General features: G+C 41.7%; 1 protein-coding gene across 2 annotated transcripts in view; it reads right to left on the bottom strand.

Annotated features, from left to right (window-relative positions):
* Window positions 1-972: 972 nt before the first annotated feature.
* FHIT (fragile histidine triad diadenosine triphosphatase) overlaps window positions 973-22,106 on the bottom strand; it is an 874,164-nt gene continuing 853,030 nt past the window's right edge. For both annotated transcript variants that reach the window (XM_019652776.1, XM_019652777.1), the window contains exon 7: window positions 973-1,280. The gene's annotated coding sequence lies outside the window, so the exon portion shown is untranslated. The remainder of the gene's footprint in view (window positions 1,281-22,106) is intronic.

Genomic DNA, 22,106 nt, shown 5'->3' with positions numbered 1-22,106 from the left:
CCTGGAACCTATAAATGGTATCTTATTTTGAAAAAGCGCCTCTGCAGATGTATTTAAGTTAAGGATATTAAGATTTTGAGGAGATCATTCTAGAGAGAGCCCTGAATCCAATGACAACTGTCTTTATAAGAGATGCACAGAGGAGAGGCACACAGAGGTGGGGGATGTGAAGACAGAAGCAGAGAGAGAAAGGACACCACGGGTAGCCGTGACGACCAGCAGCTAGGAGAGATGGCCCAGAGCCCCTGGGGGCCACGGCCATGCTGGAGTTTGGATTTCTGGCCTTCAGAACTGTGAGAGAACACATTTCTGTTGTTTTCAGCCACCCAGTTTGTGGTCATCCATTAGCAGTCACAGGAAACTTACACACCACATGTTGCTGATGGTGTTTGGGGTCGGGAAGTAGCTCATCAGCCCAGTTCAGGGAGGCTGTTTGTGAAAAAGAAAAATTCTGCTTTTGGTTCTTTGTAGCAGTGCTATTGATGTGTTTTATTTTTCTCTATAAACTCTACCACCCCGCCCCCTTTTATTAATATACCCGAGGAAAGAAAGGGCCTAATTCTGTCTCCCCACTTAAAGAAATTGAGTATTATGGGTGAGGGGTGTGCTTCCTATGACAACACTGAGAGCTTCCCCATTCCCTTTGTTTGCATTCCTGCCACTCACCCAGCCTGGCCCCAGGTGTCTGATTACCACATTACATGTTTATTGGTTTCCAGAAGCTAATTTTGCCATCTTAAGCCCTTTCATCCCTGCCTCTCTGCACCCAAGGTGGGAGGGGATGCGACCAGGGGAAGGTTGTACATTTCTTGCTCTAGTATCTTACCTACCAGAAAGGAAACTCTAAATCTTATCTCAGCCTTAACAAACCCTGGGCTTACAGGAATCACAGTAGTTCTAAGAGATCGACTTCTTGGTTGTACCTTTCAGAGGCCTCGAAACATCAATTTTTAAGTTAGCCAACACACAGGATAAATATTTTAACTACCATTTTATTTCCATTCAGGCCAAGGCACAATTTACAAAGGGCTCTACTCCAAGCACATAGACGGGGATGTGCAGATGTGCTGTGGGTGCTGTTGTTGTGAAGGTAGCCTGTCAGTCATCCTGATTGTAACGTAACCCTGATGGCTTCCACAAGTGCAATAAAACGCTTTGAGAAGGTTGCAGAATCGTAGGATGTAATAAAGTCTGCTTAGCTTCGTCTCCAATGCCGCCGAGTCCTAGAGAATGAGGCCCATTTTCTTACGCCTTGGGATTTGTGCGAGTTACTTTCTTGCCTGGAAATGTCGGAACATAAAAACAGACATTTAAGTTAGAACCCATAGCATTGTTTGAGTCATGACAATGAATAAAATGTAAGTTTGCTTATTGCCAATCTGTTAGATTGCTATTAACATTATATAAGAAGCCATATCATTGTGGGCAGGTTATGTGAAATGGGGGGTTCCAACCCTGCTCATGCCTGTACCCTCTGGAACCTTATATTTTCTATCGCTTGTGACCACAGGCCATGCGCTAGAGGTCAGCTGCATGGTCTCCTAAGAGTCTATTTTATGGACACAAGGCTTTCCTACAAATGAAGCCAATTCAGACCTTTAGTAATCAGGTAAGGATAGGTTCTCAGACATAGCCATTATCAGAATTACCGGGTGAGCTTGTTAAGATCACAGATTTCTCAAGTCTCTCCTCCGCGTGCTGACTGAGCATGTCTAGGAGAAGCTCAGAAATCTGTGCTTCTTCACAAGCTCTCCACATGAGTCCGAGGTTCAGCCCCTGAATTTGGGGAATCATGGAGCTGGTGTGTAGCAGGCTGGATCAGCTTTGCTTCAAGACCAGGTCACTGTCAGGATATGGGCCAGGCCTAAAACAAATCATTTCTACTCATAAAATCAGAAAGGTAGTGGCGGTCGTGGTGGTGATGGTGAATCTTACTTGGAAAGAAAATTCCTAGATCATAGACATTTCATAGCTCTGGTACCCTCCCCCTCCCCCAAAGGAGAGCCTTGCTTCTGGGCCTGATGATTGGTGTCAGGAAAGGGAGTGTGTCAGGAGCTGGACTAGCTGGGGCTACCAGCCTGGGGACATTGGAAAGGGCAGAGGGTTACAGGAAAGAAAATTCAACAGGTGGGGAAGAAAGATGAGGAATTCATGGGCTAAATTTCATAAAATTTGGGGAAGATGGAAAGAAAGGGTGCTAGGAGATTGTTGGAGAGAGGCTCTCTCCCAGTTGGGGGTACCCACGCTTCTGGGAGTTGGAAGAAGATATGTGGAGCCGTAGGAAGCGACATCTTTATTCAAGAAGCGGCATGCTTTTACTCATGGTCATACACTGATCCTCTAGGCACCGTTGGCCTGGTACAAATGGCCGGGTTTTATACAGTATGAGAACAAAGCTGGCACATTGCCAAAGGTGCTTACTTAAGACAGAGAACCATAAACATTTGTAAGTTGGACGGCGCCTGCTCTGCATTCCACCTGCCTCCTGCGGGTCACTGCACTGCCGCCGGGCTGCCAGGTGAGCGAGACTGACCGACCCTTTCGGCCCTACAGAGATGTTTGGGGTGGCTGCCATGGGTGTAATAAGATTTTGCATTATTGGGGAGCATAAATGGACTTTCCCTTCAGTGTTTTCAAGGAATTTCAGTGGTTTAAATTGCTTTTCACTTATTGTTTGCTATTTGTGGCTTTGAGTGTAACACAGACCTGGGAGGGTGAGGGGGAAAGACCCAGCCTCCTGCCAGTACCAGGGTGTAGTTCAAGGATTTCCCCAATGTGGGTCCACTCCACCCCACATGGGTGAAGACACATAGGCATGCATTTCAGCCTCTGATACATGGAGAGACTTTTCAGGGAGTCTGGCACACCCTTTTCCTGCAAGTTCAGAACAAAGTCAGAGAGCAAAGGGCAGGCAGGGCATCCCTTTGAAACACATCTGGTCTGTTCTGGGATCCAGAACACGAGCACTGAGTCACTTCTGCTTTAGCCTTCACATCTGAGCTTAGGTTCCGCCGATCCACTGATGTCTGTAAGTGAGGGGCGGAGGGTAGGGTGTATGCACCAGTCAGCTTGCACACCCTGGAGAAGGGGGCCTGTCTCATTCCTGTATGACATTGGGATCATCCCCTATTGTGCCCAGCACCACCCATCTTGTCTGGACATACAGGCCATCTCCCAGTCGTTCATCATTACCCTTGTCCTTGAACAATTATTGAATTTGAGTCAGAGGCACCTGTGCAGGCCTGAAAATGGATGTGCCCTTTCTTTTCCTCCGCCTTGCCTGTCTAGGGCAGATTTATGTCCTAGGAGAAGTTTCCCTTGGTTTTATTTTTGGTCTTTTGTACGCGGTGGCCCCATGTTATTTTCCGCACCCTCCCTTCTCGACACCAGCCCTGTAATTTCTGAATGTCCGCGGGAGCCTCTCCCCATACCTGAGCAGGCTTTGTCAGTCTACTTACAAAGCTTCCACAAGCCATCCCTCAACAGCTGTGACAGCCACACTGATGGCCTAGCTTCGTCAGGCTCTGTCTCCAGCCGTTTCTTTTCTCCAGCTAGCCTGGAAGCTTGTGGGGAGCAGAGTTTGCTTTTCCTTCCAGGGCAGTGAGCGAACATGTTGGGCTCTGAGAATACTGGAGCCCGAAGTTCAGGCCTGTCATTTACTGGCAGTGTGTGTGTGTGTGTGTGTGTCTAGGCAATGTGGAAACATACACTGACAGGGCCGTGGAGAGAACTGGGCTAACACAGGACAGCACTTAGAGCAGTGCTTGGTAAGTCCTCACTGGCATGAGTCTCTGTTATGGTCATGAGTATTATATTATTCTCTGTATTGCATTGCCAGTCCAGAACTAGCAGGCGAGAGTCCCGTGGGTCAAAGCAAGTGCAGGTAGGGCTGGCCAAGTGGCTCAGTTGGTTAAGAGCTCATGCAAGAGTGCGAGCTCTGAGCAACAGCGGTTCAATGCCTGGCCCAAGCTGAGTTGTCGCTGAGCTGCCAACAGGTGGCAGGATGGCTCAGCTAAAAAAAAAAAAGCAAGTGCAGGTCAGTGCTTAGCTACCCAGGAGATTCAGCCTCATTATCAGAAAGGGCGCCCTCTGGACAATGCACTTATCTTCCCATCTTCTGATTGGATTGCACATGCTATGTGCCCTTCTTCATGTCTCAGTTTCCATCCATATCACCTTTAGACAGCAGTGTTTTCAGTGCTATCTGGGCAGATCAACAAATGTATTGATTGACCTGTGAGTAAGGCACGGAGGAGGTGCAAAGAAAAGTGAATGATGATATTCTCAAGGTGCTTCCAACCCATTTGGGGAAATGCTTGGCACAGGGTGTGACAAGGCAGTAGATGATCAGGTGCCAGGTGAGCAGCCCAGAAAACAGAGAGCAAGAGCCCAGATGCCTGAAGGTTGACTGGTTCCCATAAACATATGCTCTTCAAATGTGTCCAAGTTCTTAATAAACATAGTGGCAGGTGCAGGGACTGTCCCCTCCCCCTGCAAGGCCAGGTTTGAGAAATCACAGGTAGTATGAAGTTCATTATCAAGGGTTTGTTTTATGAGTAGGGAAAGAAGGCAGAAGAGAAGCCACATCGCTCTGAATAGTAAAGAGATTTTGGGAGAGGGGAGCTTTGAATTTGGAAGGAAAATAAGCATGTCTAATGAGGGAGTTTAAATAGTTTTTAAGTATGGTTTGCTGCATGGTATGGATGGTGATCTTCTCATCCTTCTCTCCCTGAAACCTGCAGGAAAGTCTTTGAAGTCGATTTGCATTTTGTTGTCATGATTTAGCGAGTACAGGCTGAAAGCAGAGATCCCGAAGGGATCCCAAATGGGATACGGACAGAACCACCCTGACTTCTCCTGGAACACGCAGGCGCCATTAAGCTTCACAAAGTCTTTTGCCCCCCCCAAAAATGGGGCAGAATCCCATGTTTTCAACAGATCCAACCATGCATTCAAGGCAACATCATCTTTTTATTAAGAGTGTAAATGGAGGAGAGACTTGTGCCTCTTACTCCATTCCTCTTCTACATGTCGTGGGCCCAGAGATAGAGGGGCTCTTCTGCTTTGGAGCTAAGAAAATAGATCAATTCTAGCTTCAGTGGTTGAACCTGGATGGGAGCTAGCCACAGGCATTCTAACTTGATAGAGTGTAAGAGGCAAGTTTGGGACCACAAAAAAACCCAGTTCCTTCTGTTTCCTTAAGGTTTCCTTTCTCAACTTGGCTGCTCATTGGATTGGACTGGGGAGGTCTCAGAAAGGCCCTGCCTCCACTCCACCCCCAGAGACCTGATTTAACTGTCCCGGAGTGTGGCCTGGGCCTCTGGAGGGGATCACTGAGTGTGATGGTGAGATGCTCCAAGCCTGTTCCCTTGGTCCAGTTCCAAAGTGTGCTCCCCATAAAATGCTCTAAATGCCCCAAAGCAATTCAGATGCTGGAGACAGGTTTCAGTGGCACATATTCAGTCTCTAGTGAGGCTGTGTGTCTTCTACACGCTTAGCAGAGCCATACAAATAGGACAAGCGTTGTCCTTCAAAGGCAGTGATTTTTCCCACAAGAAGGACCAGAATGACCAGGGGTGACAGAAAAAGGGGTTTAGAACCAAGTAACCACGTTCCCCAACATAACATAAAACTCCTCTTTAACAGCTCTCTTCTTGTAAAAGTCTCTCTTAGATCCTGGCAGGCTAGAGGCAGACAGCTGTGTAAAGCCACTCTGCTCACTCCAAAACAAGGTGAGCAATTTTCTAAGGGCAGGTCCCCCTGACCTCTGCTTTTCAGATTTTTCTCAATAAACCGGAATCAGAAATTGGGCCACAAAAGCCATTGCTGGCACTCTCTTACAGAAAGTGGGAAAAGGCGAACGTGGGGGGGATTGGCACGGATCAGAGCCCTCTGATAGGTCCTCTGCGGCCACGCAATTCTCCCATCTGGAGAGAGGAGGGGTTACCCCAAGTGCAGTGGCCAGAAAACAAGCACTGTGAGGCTGGACTCCAGAGAGCAGGCCAACTTCCCCCCAAGTTTTCTGACTCAGAACCATTCCTCTGTGACATGTCGCACACACTGACTAATAACAGCTTCCTGTGACGGGAAAGTGTGAATGAACTTCCCGTTGAACAGGGTCCGTTTCCCAGTCCTCCAAGTTGGTGTCCTTGAGAGCCCAGAAAGCAGCTCAGGTACCCTGTGGCCAGCTGCCTTGGGAGGGGTGATACAAGGAGTCAGGGGCTCACCCCACGACTGCCCTTTACAGAGCACCCCACTCAGTACTGTGTTCTCCTTGAAGGAACAAATCAAACATGAAGAACAGCAAATATGCAGGAAAGACGGTGGCAAGCTGGGAGTGACTAACACGGCAGCACAGGACCTATCACCTTCATCCCATCATGTTCCAGCAGATGCAGCTACATAGGCCCTGAGGCGGGGTGGTGGGAGGGAGGTGGCAGGGCAGAGCAAACCCGCCCCTGGAAGGCCCCCGCTCCTCCTGGGTCGGGCAGGTGCCTTCTCCCGCTTGAACCCAGGAAGTTTTCCATCTTCCGTGTTTGCTCCCTTCACATCCACTTCTGTGCCTAGCAAAGACACTCCATGAACGGTTTTCTCATTCTGATGGAGCTTATGAAGAACAGGCTTTATTTGTCTCTAAATCTTCAGCTGATATTAGTTTTACCTGAGATTCAGTCAAAATGAAAAAGGATTACTTTATATTTACTTGCACCTTTCATGAGAGAAAGTAATTTTGAGAAAGAAAGTCCCTCCGATGTGCAACACTTTCCCTTCCTTCAAGCCCTCCAAAGGGCCAAAGGCAAGGCTAGCAGGCATGCGTGCCTTGTCATTTACTCTGTCTGGCAGCGTCTTCTTGCCGTGCTTTTGGGGGCGACCTTCCTCTAGCATAGTCTTTCACTCTACTGTGCGCTCCCATTATAATAGAACTTTAGAACCAAACATGGAGCAGGCTACCTTTGATAATTAATGGCTCTGAGAGTTTGCTGAGCGTGTTATTTAATTAATGACACTTGTGTCTGGAGTGTGTACAACTCTGTAGTTGAATAAAAGGTGCATTTGCTGAGGGATTATAGACAGCAAGGATCGGCGCATTGAGAATTTGCCGGGGTTCAGCACATTTAACAGCCTAACGGGGTGATTATAATTTTTCCCCTCTGCCATTTAAAAGGTACTGAAGTTGATATAGCTCTGTTCTTTTTGCCTTGTATGTTAGCTTAGATTACAATAAAAAAAAATCCTTAGGCTAATGGATAAAAATCTATTACTTGGAGCAAGGCCTTTCATCAAAAACAAAAAGATGAAATCTTTAATGCTATATTTTGAGCATGAAATTGATGGTCAAATAAGTTATGGTTTATTTTAGTTACTCACAAATAGGCTAACTAACCCAAATTACGTTCAAATTCTACTTGGGACCAATAGATCATGGGTTGAAAACTGGCGAGAAACCACAGTTGAGGGCTACTGGGGATAGAGAGTAATTCACATCAGCCAGTTTGTCCTGAGATTCTAGTGCTTAGAATGAATCGTAGGTTGTGATAAAACAAAGATGAACATATCTGTGTAGAGGCATCCACAGTCCATCCAGGTTAAAATCTCTGTGGATCTATCTCTGCATGTGTCCAGATAGAGCCTGCAAATACAAAGGTCTGGCTTTAAGCCTGTATGGTCACTGTGTGAGCCTGGTCAAATTACACCCACTCTCTGGACCACAGTGTCCCCTTTGGAAAACAGTAGATGAAGTGATAAACTCCCTTCTAGCCCAAAGATGCTCAGAGTCTCTGGTTCTTCTCAGTAGGGACATGGAAGCTGTCTGTCCCACAGATAGAAAAGAGCTAATTGTTCACTTTTGAGACTTGGGGGTTATTTTTCCCAGAAAGGGACCATGAGGATATGTAGAGCCATATAAATGTGCCCTGAAAGAGGCCCAGAGGCTCACCTATCTCCAAAGCTCAGCCAGAGGGCCCAGGAGACAAGGACTCAAGCCAGGGTCCTGCCTTCCCCCCTTTCTCCCACTCATGGCAGACAGTGGAAATAGAGGCACTGGCTCAAAAGGCTTAACTGGCGTGAGGAGAGAGGCCCCGAAGGCTTATTTGTTCGTTCATTCATTCATTCTTTCAGCAAGGATTTTTGAGCATCCACGATATGCCGGATGTTCTAAGTGCCAGAGACACTCTTTTCCTTGGGTGGTAAGGAAGAGCCATCTGTTCACAGCATCTATTAGCCAGCTCTTATGCTGGGGTTTACAGTCTTATGTACAGCCTTACGTATGATTTTCTTCACTTCTGCCCCATGAGGTAGATATCATAACCTCGTTCACAGCTGAGGAAAGCTCACACAGTAAGTGCAGGATTGCTTAATTCTAGAGATTAATCAACCTATTTTTACCATTGCACTGTCCAATATGGTAACCACTAACCACATATGTCTAATGAGCACTAAAAAATGTTACGAGTCTAAATTGAGACATGCTGAAAGGATAAAATACCCACTGGGTTTCAAAGATATACTCTAAAAAAGGAACGTAAACTAGCTCAATAAATTTTTATATTTATATATTTGTAAAATTTTTTATATTACAAAGATATTGAAATGAGAATATTTGGATATATTATGTTAAAAGCACAGTATTCACATTACTTTACTCTGTCCTTAATGGATCTACTAGAAAATTTAAAATGATGTGTGGCTGGCATTCTGTTCCTATTGGACAGTGCTGCTCTGTGACCATATCCTGGGGCCCAGGCTGTGGGATGAGCACAGAGTGAAGCCTGCCTGGGTTACTGGGGTGTCTCTACAAATGTCTGAGGAGTTAATATTTACGAGCATGTGCTCTGGGTTCCAGTTAGGCCTGTGACATATTTGCTTTGTAACCTTGATCAAGTTACTTTACCTATCTGCCTCAGCTCCATCATCTGCAAAATGGGAAAATAATGGTACCTACCTCACGGAATTGTTATGAAGATTAAATATGATATAAGTAAAGCAGTTAGCATAGTACCTGGCCCAGAGAAAGGTCTAGACCAGGGGTCAGCAAACTTTTGAGACAGAAGAACAGCCAGGGGTCAGCAAACTGCAGCTGGCGAGCCACATGCGGCTCTTTGGGTTCGCACATGTGGCTCTGAAGTAAAATTGAAAATGAAAATAAACCTATCATAGTTTCACTTATAAAATTTCTAAAGGGTATTATTCACCTAATGGTGATTATGTAAAAATATATTTATGGCTCTCGAATAATTTTTAAATTGTTGTGATGGACAGGATTCGCTCTTCCGGGGTCGGCAAACTTTTGAGACTTAATGTACCCAAAGAGCCGCATGTGGCTCGCGAGCCGCAGCTTGCCGACGCCTGGACTAGACATTCATTTATTCATTCATTCATGCATTCATTCATTCAGCAGCGGTTTTGCGCACCCACGATATGCCAAAAGGTGTTCTCAGTGCTGAAGACAATGGCCCTGTCCCTGACACTTACTTGGAGGATACAAACAAATCTATGATATGATGACAGATGGTGGTGAACACTCTGAAGAAGAATAAGACAAGTTTAAGTGACAGAAGGAAACAGGGGCACTACTTGAGATTGCCTTTCTGAACAGGTAACATGTGAATGGAAGCAGGAGAGGAGATAATTCCAGGTAAGAGGAACAAGCAGTGCCAGGGCCTGAGGTGGTGGTTGTTTGAAGTGATTGTGTAACAGCAAGCAAGCAAGGAGGCTGGAAGCGAGACAGTGACGGGCGACTCAGGGGAGATGGGTCTAGATTTGATCTTAGTCCTTTAGTGTGACCTATAAGACCTCATGCGATTAGGCCCTGGCTGACTTTCCAAAGTATGGAGGAGGGCCATGACCTGGCCTCCCATTTAAAAAAATCATACTTTTAACACATTCCCTATTTTAATATAGTCATTGTTTTGTATAACCTTTGGTGAGTTTGAGGGTATAGATACGTATTTCAAGATACATAGTCAACAGTTGACTATGATATTCTATATAAAGACGTTGTAGTTTTAACTGCCATATCATGAAAGCTTACTGAGAACAGGGGGAGTTCTTAGGTTTTACTTAAAATACTTTTAAATGTTTGCACTGCTTTTCCTTTCCATTGAGTCTTATTCTTTTAAAAGATTAAGTGAATTAGAACAAACCGTACACAAGATCTTACACCTTAAAAGAAAAAACTGCCTCGCTAGATAACAGATCCTTGAGAGGAAAGTAATAAAGCAGAGCTTTGATAGGGGTGTCAAAGATAAATGCTGATTTACTACATTAGGCGAATTCCTGTTCCAAATTGTTAACTGGACTCTTCAGGAGCCACCAGAGAGATTGGATAAGACAGAGAGAGGGCAGAGTTCTCAGAGCCGCCAGAGCCCTGCAGTGCCAAGGCTGGCTTTCCACTGTGAGAAAGCTTCCCTTTCCTATAGCTACAAATCCGGCTTATCATTTCTAGTTAAAAAATGATTCAAGCACTATCACGCGCTTTCCCTGCTTCAAAGCAATACCACACCGTCCATGTGTAGCTTCAAATGTCTACAGCTCTGAACTTTTTGTGGGCCTCCCTGGAACAGAACGTGGAGCTTTAGCAGGGGAAAATTGCTAAGAACACTTAATTGCATTCAAAGCCATTTTTTGCCTGTCTTAAAGGAATGAAAATGATCTTCCGATTTTTATAGGCCTTCTTGACCTAAAGATATCTGCTGGCGGAAAGGGAATCCTCAATTGGGTTCTTTTAATGCTTTAATTGTTACGTGATCTATCATCTTATACACTGACTCAAACTCTTTGAAAGATCTCTTAAATACGCATTAAGATTGATTGCTAATCCTAGATCTTGGGGTGGCTTGGGGAGGGCATTAATTATGTGTTGGCATGGGGGGTTAGATCAAATTGACACAAAGTCAACTATTTTATGGTGGGATAAGGTAGGGGAATCAATCTGGTTACAGGTGCAGTTGTCTGTGTATTGTAGATTGGCACAGACTCGGTCACATGCTTGCTTGTTCTCGAATCTGGCTTACCACTTCAGACTTCCGTCAGCTCCTCTAGGGTGGAGATCGACTTCACTTACTGTGCGTTGGGCAGTGTTTGGCTCAAAGTGGGATCTCAGCAAATAGCTGAGGATTGAGTTCGAGAAAGTCAAGGTTAAACATGTCCTCCAAAAGGCAAGCAGTCTATATCCAGTCCAAGCTAGGCCTCTCGATGGCAAGTAAGGAAACCCCATTTCAAATAAGCCTCTGAAAAAAAGCGACTCAATGACCTTTTAATTGTGAAGGATGGGGTGGACATAGGAATTCACCCCCGTTCTGTGCTTTTGTGTCCATTTACTGTGGGGGCTTCTCCTGCATCAGATTTCTCCAAATGATGGACAGGGTGACTGCCAGGAGCCTCAAGTCTGCATCGCCCTTTCAAGGGTGTTTCTCTCTCTGTGCATATACCAAATGGTGGGAAATAACTGGAACTGCTCGAGCTGGGGTCACATGCCCAGAATTGTGGCCTTTGGATGGGACTGGCAGTTCCAAGATAAAATATCTGCTTGAATCTCTCAACAATTTTCTACGTGTTCTGACATCCAAGAGCCAATTGCAAATTTTTGGTGTAAACCCCCTATCTCCAGAGGAAGCCCTAACTGAAAGGTCTTGAATGTGGAGCCCTTGGAAGTCCCCGAAATGCAACATCCAATGCCCAAGGTTGATTAGCCATGAGTCACTCATGTTTGTGGAATGCAGTTTTAGCTTTCAGGCAAATATTCAGTCCCTAACTGTTGCTGCATATAGCAATGAGAGAGTGTGCTGTCTCTTGAGCAGGGTGGTTGCCATGAGTGGGTCAAGTGACCTTTACAAAGACCCAACACAGGAATGGCCAATGCTTGGCTCTTTTCCTGAAATTCATGAAGAAGCAAGAGTAAGCTATATCTTGTACCCCAGTTTTATTGTACAACTCTTCAGTTAGCTAGTGTTTAAGCAGGGGAGGATATTTCTAAACAAAGACCCACCGATTTCAGTGTAAAGGTAAATGTGAGCTCCAGAGTAAGACTGCCTGAACTTGAACCCTGACCTTCCATGTATAACCTGAGAGTGCTTGGGCAGTCCCATAGTGACCTTGTAACTGGAGGCCAAACGAGTCCAGGGCTTGTGCTGCCTGGGCCACTCTGCCAATAGACTGACACAGTTGGGTCAGAGAATAAGCGTTCATTATCAGAGCACCCATGATCTGAGAAAGCAGCAGGTTAACACCTCAGAAAAACTGTCTTACATTCTCAAACCAGCTGGGGGTATTTAAAGGAAAGTCAGGGCATTCCTCCAGAGGCTGCATGACATCCTGGAGGTCTGTTCTTTTATGATGCTCCCCTCTGTCATCCTATCTCTTGTGGCACAAGCAGTCCGGGATGGTGGGGGAGTAACCTGGAAAAATGCTAAGCGATTGAGTTTGTAATTCGCAAGTATCTACAAGGTGATTCTCTGGAACAAGGAACCGGAATAGGGCAGGGTATCCCAAAGACATTCTGAGTACAGGGGTCCCCGCTGGGCCCTGCTTCAACCTTAAGCCTCGGCTTCAACATCTGAAAATTGGGACAGTATTAAAGATTGCCATGGGGTTTAATCGGAATAAAGTCTGTAAAGGGCTTGGTATTAACCCGTCCATGATAAGCTCTTCATAAGCGGTATCATTAAGAATTGTTAAGAATGAAGTGTCCCCTTTGAGGTGGCCTCTTACTCGGTTCCTGAAATAATAACCTGGCTGACCCGTGTGGCCTCCTAAAGTCAGGAAGGATGGCTAAGAGGAGGAGAATTGAGTCTCTGCTGCTGTAGCAGAGTAAAGGTTATATGCAGCAATTATCCTTTTTTGTTTAGGCCTATTATGGGATAGTTGAACATTCAGCTAGTAATTAGATTATGTTAAAGTCAATCTCTTCCTTTTCTTTTGTTATTCATTTAAATTTTTTCATTTATATAATTTATTTTTAGTCCTTTTTATGGTAAAATATACATACAGACAAGTTCAGAAGATGTATATGTGGCTTACAGAATTAACATAAAACAGACACAATTTTCGTCACCACCCATGGCTAGGACTAGAATATTCCAGCCCCTTCCACCGCCCCACTCCAGTCCTCCTCCCAATCACAGTCCCCTTTCTGCCTCCCCCACAAAGGTAGCCAGTGGGCTGATTTTATGGTGACTGCTTCCTTGCTTCCCCATATAATTTACCCTCTAAATGAGTGTATCTCAACACTGTAATTTAGTTTGGCCTGTTTTGAACTTTACATGAATGCAATCACACAGTGTGTATTCTTTTGTGTGCTTTGTGGTTCCACTTGATCATCTCAGTCTTTTAAAATGTTGACTGTTGTGGTGGGTGTGTAGTGGGATTTCACTGTGTTTTTAAGTTTACAGTTCCTTGACGACTAAAGATTATTGGCCATTTCAATAACTGTTTTTTATGAAGTGCCTGTTTAAATCCTTTTATATTTTCTATTGGGCTGATGACGTTTTCTTATTGACATGTAAGTTTTTTCTTTTTAAGAAAATAATCTTTTGGATTCTGGTCCTTTGTTAGTTATTGGGTTGTCAGAAAACTCACACCATATTTTTTCTATGTTTTTCATTGCAAAAATGCGTCATGACTTTTCCGACAACCCAATATATATGTGACAAATACCCTCTCCTACTCTGTGTCTTGTCTTTTCTCTCTCTTAATGGTGTCTTTTGATAAAAAGGATTTCCTAATTTGAATGTGGTCCGTTTTATCATTTTTTTATGGTAATACTTTTTATGTATTATTTTAAAAGTCTTTCCTTATGGCCACATCATACAGATATTCTCCTATATTATCTTCTAAAAGCTTTGTTTGTTTTACACTTCACATTTTAAGTCACAATCCACTTGGAATTGACTTTTGCATATGGTATGCATGGATATCCAATTTTCCCAGAACCATTTGTTAAAAAGGTTTTCCTTTCCTCACAACTCGGTGATGCTATTTTTTTATTATAAATCACATGTTTGTATATGCCTGGATATGTTTCTGGGCTTTCCATTTTGCCCAATCAGTCTATCCTTGTACCGATACCATGCACCAGTACCACACTCTCTTAACTTTTATAGCCTTATAATAATAGTAAGCTCCCCTATGCTTCTATATTGTTTTTTAATAGCCCCTGGCTACATTTCCATAACCATTTTGAAATCAATTTATCAGTTTTTACACACACACACACCCAAAAAGACAAAAACAACAACAAAAAAAGCCAACTATGGGAATTTTTATCTGAATTGTACTGAATTTATAGGTCAATTTGAGAAGAATTGCTTTTATAAAATTGAGTCGTCTCTCCATTTATGTAATTCCTCTTTAATGCCTTTTAATAACATTTTATAGTTTTCTATCTAGCAGCTTATATAATTTCATTTTTAGGCATATGATTTTTTATGTTAATATAAGTTAATTATTTTTTTTCATTTTCTAACTCTTTGGCTGTTGTGGACTGAATATTTGTGTCCCCACCACCCTCGAAGTTCTGATGTTGAAGCCCTAACCCCCAATGTGAGAGTAACAGGTGGTCTTTGGTGGTAATTAGGTTTGGATGAGGTCGTGAGGTAAAGTTCCCATGACTAGTGGCCTTATAAGAAGTACTAGTGGCCTTATAAGAAGAGCAGACCAAAGCTCAGTCCCTCTCCTTGTGAGGACACAGTGAGAAGGTGACCCTCTACAAGCCAGGAACAGGGCTCTAATCAGAACCAGACATGCCGGCACCCTGATCTTGAACTTCCAGCCTCCAGAACTGTGAGAAACAAATATCTGTTGTTTAAGCCACCCAGTCTATGGTATTTTGTTGGTAGCCCAAGCTAAGACAATGGCTGATAAAGAGAAATTTAAAACCTAATAATATTGATCTTATATTCAGAAGCCTTGCTAAGTTTACTGATTAATTCTAATTGTTTCTCAATAGATTCTTTTGGGTTTTCTGCATACATCATATTGTCTAAAAATAATGACAGTTTTATTTCTTCCTTTTTAGTCCTTCTACCTTTTATTTATTGTTCTTGACTTACTGCACTAGCTAGGACCTTGAGTTCATTGTGAAATAGCAATGCTAATGGCGAATATTATTATCTCATTTACAGTCTCAGGTGAATATTTTTCAACATTTCACTCTTATGTGTAAATTCCCTTCTAGTTTAGTTTTCCTAAAACTTTTATATTTTATATTTGTTAAGTTGGATATTGAACTTGATCAATATATTTTTTTTCTGCATCTATTTAGATGATCCTGTTCTTTTTTTTCTTAATTAGTGTGGTGAAAGACATTACAGATAGTAATGTGAAATCACTGTTTCATTGGTCATAATGTATTATCCCTTTCATGGATTATGCATACACACACATGTAAGTAATCTGCCTGTTTGACTGTCTATCTGTTATCTTTTAGGATTTTGGCATCTGTGTTTCCATCTACAATTAGTCTGTAGATTTCCTTACTGTTATGTTCTTGTCAGGTTCATGTACAATAAATGAGAGGTGGAAAAGGTCCCCCCCCAACCCTCCACCCTTCTCTGGCAGATTTTTTTCCATCACTCACAAGATTCTTATTAAGAATTATTCTATTAGTAATATTAAGATTCTTGTTTCTTTCTTAATTCTGTGGTAGAATTCACCAGTAAAGCTGTCTGGGCCTGATGTTTTCTTTGTAGGAAGGGTTTTAATTCAAGTTTGACTTTTTTAATAGTTACCAATTATTTATATTTTCATTTTCACTTTGTGTAGCTTGGGTTAACTATATTTTATAGAAATGTATCAATTTAATCCCAGTTTTCAAATTTGTTGGTCTAATATTTTTCATTATATATGCTGCTTTTTAATGACTGCAATATCCTGAAAGATATTTAGCACATTAACTTTCAGCTTTTATGTTTCTTTCAATAAATGCATATAAGTCATAATTAAAAGTAAACTATTCTCTAAATGCAGCTTTAGTTGCATCCACAGGTTTTAGGTTTTTTTTTCATTCAGTTCAAAATCATTTCCAATTTCCTTTGATTTCATCTTTTTAAGAATTCCTTTTGTATGAGTCTGCTGGTGATAAATTCTCTCAGCTTTTGTCAGAAAATATGTTTATTTCACCTTCATTCTATAAGAACATGTTAACTCGGTATGGAAATCTAGGTTGGCAGTTTTCTTTCAGGTCTTTAGAGATTTCATTCCATGGTCTTCTGATTTTCTTTGTTTTTCGTTGCCTTTGGTCTAATTATTACTCCTTTGAAAGTAAGGTTATTTTTTTTTGTTATTTTTTTTTCCCTATTAAATGTAGCAACTTACTCTTTGCCTTTGATTTTCTGCAGTTCTGTCATGATGTGCCTAGGTGTGGATTCTATACAACCCTGTTCTGATTTTGGTGCATTCCTGAAATTTTACATTGGTGCTTTGGCCAGTTTTGAAAATTCTCAGTCATTATCTTTTTAAATATAGCTTCCACTAGAGCTCTGTTTTGGAATTGGGAATACATATCTATAGATTTTCTCAGTGTAGTCTATGTCTTCAACTGATTTCTCTTATACTTTTTCTCACTCTTATCTATCATGGTTCATTTTGAGTATTTTCATGTGTGACAATTTCAATTTTAGGCACTCTGTGATTCTACTCTTATTTGTATTGACTTGTCTCATCATATGCTGTGGTGTATGTGTGTACACACACTCATGTGTTGGGTGTTCTATTTGAAAAAACATTGTTTGTAGTAATAATGTAAGATCTTGGATTGTATTATTTTCTTCCAAAGATGATTTTTTTCTTTGCTTCTGCCAGAAACATAATGAGACTGGCAATTTGGGATCACCTTAATTCAATTTCTGGGACTGAGACTTTCTCAGTTGCCCAGGTGATTTGTAATTGGGCTGCAGTTAGTGACAGGTATCAAGGGTATGGCTTTTTCAGATCTTTGTTTTCCCACCCAGGTATAGAAAGGGTTCTACTGTTGGCAACCCAGCTTTTACTGCTTTAGTTCCATCTGCCTCTGAAGACTCACAAATGCCCTCGGGGAAAAGCAACCCCAAAGGCTGGGCTCTTCTCTCTCTGGATTTCTGTCCTCTCTTCAATCTTGACCCTATAACCTTTTGCAACCTTGTTACCTTTAACAGATATTTTCTTATATTCTGTACAATTTTTCTAGTTGAACACAATGGGAAGTTTGATTCAAATTGTTTGATCTGTTAGTAATAGAAGCAGAAGTCACTCTTTTTCCTTTTTTGATGGTCTGAAAACATCCTGTCCTATAGGTTTTTCTCTTTAATTACTGTTTAATTTTTTATAACCTGAACATTTCCATAACATAGTTTTAAAATATTATATAAATCAGGGAAAATAATAAATGTACATGTTGGCATTGGTAATGGACACTCACAGTCTCCACTGCTCACCATTCATGATAAATTGGAGGCAGTAGAACGTAACTCAAATATCTTTTGGATCCACAGAGAAGTATTCAATCCAGAAGAAGCACAATTTAGAGCTGTTTTTGGTAGTATATTTCCTATACATTGTCTCATGTTAGCCTTATAATAACCATAGGATATAATTAAAATGATTTTCATCATAGTAATTCAGAGATAGGGAAAGTGAGGCAAAAAAGAGTGATGTGTCCAAGTTCAGAGAGTAAGTTTAGTGGCAATGTTGATGGGGAGCCACTTTAAATTATGTAAAGATATTTCCACTGAGAATAAAAAATAAAATGGCAGAGACAATCCAGACAACATTATGAGGAAACTGCAGAATGTCTTTTTATACTTCCACTTGGTGGTGGATATGCCTGGTGTTTAGGACAAGTGATTGAAAAATAGATTTTTTTTGGGGGGGGAGGGCTACATAATTTTACAGAACTATAATGTTCATTTTACCAGTCTTTTCTTTTCCAACACATTCTAGAAGGTTCTATGCAAAGTTCAAGACAGGCATTTGCTTTAGAGGGGGCGTTTCTTGCCTCTTGACTTTTTCTCTTGATTCCAGATTATTTACAAGAGACTGTAGCAGAGGAAACAAGGTTTGCCTTGTGATAGCGTTTCAAAATGGTAATAGTGAACAAAAATAGGGAGGTCTCTTCACTGGGGCCTGGGGAGAGCACAGAGAGGTGGCAGGCATTCATCCACTAAAGCAGTGGGTATAAGACAGTGACATTGTGTTCCCAAGATGGCTTCCCAGCCCTCTCTTTCTCTGTCTTTGTACAGCGCCCGTCCTCTCCAAAGAGCATGCTCTGCCTCACTTACCCATGAAGAAGAAATGAGGGGAAATAGGAAGAAGAAAGGGCACATGACCTAGAATTGGGCTGGTATCTAATTTTACTAACACCATTGGTACAAGTGGTTCCAATGGGACAATTTAATTCTATAAATGTTCTGTCCTTTGTTCCTACCCTTTCTTCTCTCCAGCTTTTGGACTTTAGTTTAATAAATAACACACAGTCTCCATTGATCACCACTCATGATAAATTAGAGGCAGCAGAACATCCTGCAGTGTCTTTTGGATCATCAGAGAAGTATTAACACTAGAAGAAGCACGATTTAGAGCTGTTTTTCTAGTGTACCCTGAATTGATCAAGTGCCTACATGATAACTTGCTTGAAGCCCCTGGAATGTCAAAATAATGCAGCAATTATATAGGAGGTGGTTGAAGGACATTTCAGGCATAGGATGGAATGAACTGCATAAATAGTAGCTATTATTAAATGACAGGCTACAGATTATTAACGTGAATTTTCATAGTCTTTTTTCATATTAACTTCCCATGACCTCTAGGAGAGTCTTTTTTCCCTGCTCTCCTTTCTGGCAGAGATAAAAACACAAACATAGTAGTAAAGGACCACACAGAGTGGAGGCAAGCAAGTAGAGAGAGAAAAAAAAAAGTGTTGAGAGTAGGTAGATAATTTTAGAAGGTTTTTGTCATTCAAGAGTATGGGGATTGATGTGTGATAAATTATTCATTTCTGGAAATGTGATGAAGAGGAAGATGATGATGATGGTGGTGACAGGCTTTATTTCATTATTATTTTGCAAGATGCAAGTAAAGTTTGAAAGTCTTAAAAATTAGTTGTGGCATTCGGATTACACTTTTCTGGAAAAGACTCTGTGCTGACTGGTCATGCAGTTCCAGGATTCATAAGGGTTAAAATCAACTATAGTAAACAGTCATTTCTACCATGAGTTGAACTAGATCACAACAGAACAGTTCTGTATATTCTTTAGCCATCAATGGCCTGTAGTAATGTTTTATCTGAACTATTAGGTACATGTTAGAGGAAGCTGGATCTTGGTAAAACATTTAAAAAATAATCAAATTAAACCAAACAACCCATTTTGGAACCATGGGTAGACTGTCTCATAGAATGTTTATTAAAGAGAGGTTTTTAAAGTATAATTAGATGGCTATTCTTTTGGGTTATAGTAAAATAATTAATGGGACATTAGATTTCATTCTTTCTAAAGTCTCTGTGATTCTATGGTTTATAATTCCCAGTTTAGGCCACAGGGCTTGTTTTATGTATATCTAATCCACATAACTGAGTCTTTAATTCCTTGCTACTAAAATTTGGTTCTATAATCATAGTCTACACAGACTAAGAGGAGACACAGCACACAGTCCAATAGAAACATGAACTGGAGATGAAGGAGAAAGCAAACTGAAATTGCTTTTTTTGCTATGTTTAAGAGGATGGGTTATTTTTTGGTAAAGAGCTTTTGACATACTAAAGTATCATTAACCTTAAATGAAGAATCAATCATCTCTTGTACTTCCACACTGAAGAAAATCTTTTATTGTATCCATCTGGGGATGGCTAGTGTCAGCAGATGCTTTCATTGGTATTGATAATACCCCCAGATGGGGATTACCTAGTGGGTTTAGGATCAAACTAGCCAAGGAGCTGAAGTTAACCATCCCTCTGCTACCAAGAAAACATGAGAATTTGATCTGCTTCCTGGGCCTTTCTCATGACAGGCTGCTGTGCTGATAGGAGACCCTCTCTGAGAAAGTGGAGGATTTTCCCAGGCTGGTAGCATAGATTTCAAAAGGTACAATTCAGTGACGAGAACACATATTCACTAAGCAAACCAGTTTTTTTCTTGTCTACCTCGACTGTCCGTGTGTATAAGTGTGGGGCAGTGACTGAAATCACGGTGATTTTTCAGAAATTCCAGTGTCAAAATTTTGCTTTGACAGTATATCACTAATAATAATAATGCTGTTTTGGGCTGACTCAGTTGCTATGAAATTGCAAGGCTCTGTTGTGAGTAAATGAGAGTCAACCAACTATCTACAAATAACGGCAGGCACAGAGGAGAGTTTGATGAATTACAAACGAAGTCTGCTGATACAACAGAGTGTGGAAACCTACCCTGCCCTGCCTTTCTTTCAGAATTAGGGGTGATGCTTGCATATTGCACAAACAATGCGCCCCACTCACTTCAAACATGGGGTGGGAATGGGGACGGGAGATAATAAAATCTTCCTCCACTAGTACACACATTATTGCTTTAAAATTAAGTAGGAAACATAACATGGGTGTATAGAGGCAGCAAACCCAAGTGTTAAGTGCTTAAATAAGAAATTATTATGTTCCAAGAAGGATGCAGGATTAGGTAAAAGATGCAGATCCAATGTCAGCTAATGTGATTTAGAACATAGACTAAAAAAGCCATCGCCAAACCCTTCTCGAAGAACTCAGCCCAGCCAGTGCAGGGCAGTGCAGAAATTTACCTAAGCAGAAGGGAGATGTGGACCAACTCAACCAGTAGTTTTCCTAAAAAGAGTGTTTCCTTTCCCGTTTGTCTGTAAAGACAGGCATATTTAGTCCCATTATACTACAGGAAATGATGATGCTCTGGAAGAAATCTTAGGACACTAATAATTTTCCCCACCTCCAATTACTAATTGTGTACTATTGGGCAACCCACATTACCCATGCTGGTCTCAGTTAGAGTATCTAACTCCCTGACTGCCCAGAAAACTGAAGGTGGTTTGTAAACAAAGGCCTTTAAAGAGGGAAAATCATGTTAGCTAATTAAAAAACCCACAAGCGTTGTGGCGATGGCTTGTATAACAAGTTAACGTAACTATCTTCCTGGCAAGACTTGTAAGGCAAGTTGATTTACCTGGAAGGCAGGTAATGCTGGGCCTCAAGGCAAGACAGAAGCAAAGCATACAGGAAACTTCAGTACATCGCAATGCTCTTAAAGAAAGTAAAGTGTAAGACGGAATCCTGCAAACCTCGGGAAAAGCCTAGAGCCTTCCTGCCTCCACCTGAATGTAACATTCCAGAAGAAACCCGGAGGGAAAAGCATTCGCCTAGGAAGTTGAGGCTGAAGCATGGTGACCCCATTTGGACAGGACACTCCAAAATGACACTAGCTTTCAGAAAAGGAATAGAGAGAGGATTGCAATCATGCCCTTAGGCCTATGTTCTTAGGTAAACTAGCTTGATCCTTAAAAGGAAAAGAAGAAAAAAAAAAAAGAAGCGAGAAGGTGAACAGGGTAAAAAGGAAATATCAAAGACAGCTGCTGCTAGCAGCCACACTATATCCCTTCAGGCAATTGAGTTGCAGATCTGACAAACCAGTGACATGGGACAATGAAATAAGCTTTCCAGAATGCAAGGGCCTGAGCACAACAACACACTCCTACAATAATGGAGAGATAGCTGACACTGTGCCCTTAAGTGATTGGAATACTTTAAAAATGAGGTTGGGGAGAAAAAGGCCATGGGATACACATATATTTTAAACTAACCAAAAAGGGCTCACACCTCAAAGTAAAAAAGAAACACAATGTATGTGTTTGCTAGCTAAAAGTCAGGATCACTAAGTGGTTGATACAATTTTATATAATTCAGCTGCTACTAGTATGTGTTCAGTAATTGTGTTTTTAATTAGTATCTGATCTACTTCAGCAGCTTATAATATAAACACATTTACACAAGACCAGATGAAGAACGCAGTTCTAAAAAGAAAAAAAAATAAACTATTTAGAAGAGAGTCTCCTTATCTGGAGTCCATAATTCCTAAGGAGGTTTAGTAACAGGGGTACCAGATAAAATACAGGGTGCCCAGTTAAATTTGAATTTCAGATAA

This window comes from Hipposideros armiger, unplaced genomic scaffold, assembly GCF_001890085.2.
Source record: "Hipposideros armiger isolate ML-2016 unplaced genomic scaffold, ASM189008v1 scaffold_187, whole genome shotgun sequence".
NCBI classification, from domain to species: Eukaryota; Metazoa; Chordata; class Mammalia; order Chiroptera; family Hipposideridae; genus Hipposideros; species Hipposideros armiger.
Note: the sequence above shows the minus strand (reverse complement) of the source record. Positions and strands in the feature narration are given on the sequence as shown.